The following is a 4,675-nucleotide window of genomic DNA, read 5'->3' as shown; positions in this document are numbered from 1 at the left end:
TACGTCTTGCTATCTGATAACGATCTACTGTATGTAACAGTCCTCCAAATTGTAAGGTCGAATCAACCAAGAATTGTGCTACTATTCCAACAACTTTTAAGTGGGTTATGTTTATCAATTTATATATTTTTTTCGATTATTTCCATCATTTTCTTTATATTCACATAAAGCTTCATAACCAACGTTGCAATATGTTCATAAACAAAATATTCATGTCTGGTCTATAAGGGTTACTTATCAGGATCAATTCTGGTCCCTGAAGGAAAATTTCTTTGATAATATATGGGCTGTTTATGAATATTTACTCATCTATTTATCTATTTGTTTAGTCCATTCTGTGTGTTATGATATCAGAAGAACATTACCCAAACCAAAGAGCCGCACAGTCTTATAACGTAGAATTGTATTAATAGAAGTTTGTCTTTGGGACATCAACAATTTGTCTATTAATTCTTCACAATTCATTATTCAATTTTGAATTTAAAACTAAACTGATGTTCTTTTACATTAATATTAACCATGTCAATTGCTTCGTGTATGTTCAGTTAGTTGTTTGCTAATCTTACTAAAGCAGGGAACTTCGTTCACAGTCAGAGCTGTGTTATCGTCGTATACTCATAGATTCAGATTTTTTATTCTTGCTCATTGTGTTATCTAGTAACAACAATAAAAGTAAGAGATAAAGATAGGAACACTGATATCATGTTAGCAAAGGTTCTTCACTGGAATCAATCGTTACTTGACATAACGTTGATAAACAAAAGGGATTATTTGGCAACGTTGTGCTCCTGCATTACCTAGTAAGCATTATTGGCATCGATCAGATCATTCTGTTTAATTTTTAAAGATAACTAAATTCGTGAATTTGTATATATATTTCACTAAACAACTTACCATTATACTTTGAAAATCAGTATTTGTACTGCGTTAAAGGTAAAACTTGTCAGTGTAATGCATCAATAATGCATATACGAAACATAATAATACAGAATTAATAATAAAGCATTTCAAAGATGGACTAGTATCTTACTCCAAACGCTCCGAACAAAGAGTGATCTTTATTTTCATGCCAAGGAGAAAATCAACTCAGACAAAACAGTGGAGTAGGTCTGGGTTTTGAACGGAGGAATAAACTGTTTAACAGATAATGATTTCAAAAGAGAGAGAGAGAGAGAGAGAGAGAGAGAGAGAGAGAGAGAGAGAGAGAGAGAGAGAGAGAGAGAGAGAGAACCTTTCATGTGTTAACTGATCCTTTTTTCAAAAGAAACGCAGGAGATATTTCCTGAAACCTAAAACCATTAATATCGGTCTGATGATTCATCCAAGGAGCCGCTTGTATGTTCCTGGATTTTTCATGCCTTTTTTTTTTTTTTTTTTTGCTTTACTTAAAAATTCACGAACCAAAATTCAAAGAAACATCAAAAGGCTTTTTGATGAAATAAGAAAAGGCTTCAAATACTGATGACTATCATAGAAACTGCATATGCTGGAAAAAAAAAAAAAACCGAAATGTTTGGGGGATAAAACGGCATTTCAACTGAGATAAAATGTTAATGCATTATTTTAACGATGTTGTTGTGCTACGTTTTGGAAAGCGGTGAGGCAATTGCTATTATTGTCGGAAGGGAGCAGATTAACCGGCCCAATGCGCCAAACTCGACTCTTACAGAGCTGACTGGAATAAAATCGAAGAGAAAAATATGATGTATATTAAATATAGGCGATAAAAAGATAGTTTAGAATTATAAACCTGTCATAAATAGATATTCAAATTTTATCTATTAGACGTAAATTTCTTAACATTAAAATCTTAGATACAGGTAAACTCCCAGAAACGATAGAGGCAATTGTAATGATGTACTTCACTAGGAAGTAGGACAAAGTGCCGAAGGACAGAGTATCAAAGGAAAAACTGACTCCAGACAAACTGCTTAACTGACAAAGTATCAAACGAAGTATCAATAGGACAAATAGTGGAATGGATAGCGTGTCAAAAGGTTTCTACCTTGAGGGAAGTCAACTGGATACAGTAGTGACAGGCAATGGGTGAGCAAGCTATGTAAACATTTATTCAAAGATTTTTTTTTTATTAATTATCTATATAGCTACTTCAATTACCTAATTGATCCCCAAGCTCAATTGGGCTTTGATCCAACGAGGCTCGCTTTGCTTGTAATATAACATTATCTCCTTGCTCCTCTGTTCTGGCAAGCATTACGCTTTTTCGGTACGCATGTTAGCTGTGAGTGTAGGTATTTTGGCGTTACTCTAATTATCTAATTAATCACTTTCTTCTATTCAATTCAATTTTTGTTTGACTAATATCTCTTAAACACTTTGTCAGTTTGATAACTTTTTCTCCTCGACAAAATGTGTGTTTGACACCTGGTCAGATCGATACTTCTGCTCTTTGACACTGAATTTGCATTTGATTTCTATGCCATTTTTTAAAAAAGTAAAATTTATTCTATTTTTATATAAGTTGCCTAATATTTTCAATGTCCCAAGTTCATTTTTTCTTTTGTAGAATAAAGATCTTCATATTCTTACAATAATAATAATAATAATAATAATAATAATAATAATAATAATAATAATAATAATAATAATAATAATAATAATAATATTATCTGTTTCTTGATGGTCGCTCGTGTTTTCAGGTGTTTTAGAAAATATTTATGGTAGGGTTTTAAGCATGGAATGCTAAAACCTGAAACTTTCTCAATATATTACATTGTGAATTACATATTGAAGTCGACTTGAGATTTTGTATAATTTACGAAGAAATTGACCCAGAAGGTATCTTTTTATAACATGCATTAGTCAATCAGATAAGAAAGTACTAACAAGACATAATGATCTCCATAACTAGCTTATAATGCAATAAACTAAAGATTATTACAATGTCAATATGTTACATTTTGATGATCAATAAGGATTTTATTGATTAGACAAATGTTATTTACTCTTCTCGAGGTAAAATGCAAAATAGATGACATTTTAACCTCAGGGGATTTTAATCATATAAATCTTATTTTGAACATTCTACTTTTTTATAAATGAAATCGTACTTAAATCATCTGCTAATCGCATCACTTTATTAATTTACCAAAATCCAGTTACATATGCACTTATCATTTTCATTGCTGTATTTCCATCCTTTTTTATAAAAGGCCTCAAATTCCATTCCTAAAACCTTTAGAAAACTTACATAACTTTTACGCCTGGTACCTTTCTCTCTCTCTCTCTCCTTCGCTGCCTTAGATCTACCTTCATGCTCTTGTCCCTTTCATTGGTGTTCACACTGGATGTATTCTTTCATTCATTTATATTTCAGGAAAATCTTTTTCTTTTCCACCGTTATCCCCAAATAAAAGGGTCAGTTGCCTAATGCTATGTCATCAGGCATAGTTCATAATTTGACAGAGGGTTTTTTTTATGATTGCATGGTATTGCAGTCATCAACAACAGTTATTGACAGTGGGACTAACATTTTGCTAAAATGCAAGACTGCAAGGCAGCAGCTGTCTTTTTTTTGACGCTCTCTACGACACATAAGATGTACGGTGGTAGTATTGTAACACTCCTACCACAGGGATATCACCATCACTAAATATGAAATTTCTCAAAGTCATATTTATATTCCAGTCATTCTCGAGATGACCTTCTTTGAGTCATTTGTAGACACTAATATAAATTGATGAAGGGATGTCTTCTGTGACCCTCATCTTTGCCGTGCGACCTTCAAAAGGTCCAACTGCAAATTTGTTACGCCTTAAGTGTTTTACCTTTTTACATCTATTCAATACGTCTATTATCACTTGATAGACAATCATTATTGATAAAAAGGACACTTGAGAGCTTAAATCTCTAATTTTCACCGAGTCTGTATTATTTATATTTATAACCTTATCCTAGAAAATCTGCACATCTGTAAATATATCTGGTTTTGACCAAATCTTTATTCGATATACAGTATATTTGGAACAACTTTCATGTCACATTTTCCTAATTTCATATCCCCAAATAACACATTGCCAACAATTTCCATAGTTAGACAAGGCGCTGTAAAATGCAGGCCTATTGAGTTTTCTCCAGAGAACATGTTGTATATGATAAGCCCTCTTGATCAATCTGTTTTATTTGTAGGACTGTGGTAGCCTATTGAAAACGTCCCTGTCTGACAATCTGGTGGTATGGGGTTCGAGAGTTGTTCAAGTTCGACAGTTTTTTGTAGTATCTGCAACCTCCCCATCCTTATGAGCTAAGGATGACGGAGGAGGTTTGGCGGAGCCTATAGTTCTACCTGCTGAGTCATCAGCGGCCAACTGCCTGGCCCTCACTGGTTCTGGCTTGAGAGGAGTCTTAGACGCTGATCATTCATGATCGACCATTAAACTGCCAGTGCTGTGATGTGCCGAGAAAGGAGGAGCTCAGCACTAATTTCACATTACAGTTATGGATTTCTGGAAAAGAAGAAAATCGAGAATAAATTTATGGGGTAATCTCAAAGTTGAAAAATACAGGAACACATGAAAACGTGTGGTCCTTCTGTGACCGACTCACTCGAAGTTTTTATATCAGCTTCCATGAGATCATTATTTTCTTAAGTTCGACTGGAGAATATACTAGTGCTGAAAGATGAAGTGTAAAGATAAAGATATAATGTCTAAGA

This window comes from Palaemon carinicauda, chromosome 31, assembly GCF_036898095.1.
Source record: "Palaemon carinicauda isolate YSFRI2023 chromosome 31, ASM3689809v2, whole genome shotgun sequence".
NCBI classification, from domain to species: domain Eukaryota; kingdom Metazoa; phylum Arthropoda; class Malacostraca; order Decapoda; family Palaemonidae; genus Palaemon; species Palaemon carinicauda.
Note: the sequence above shows the minus strand (reverse complement) of the source record.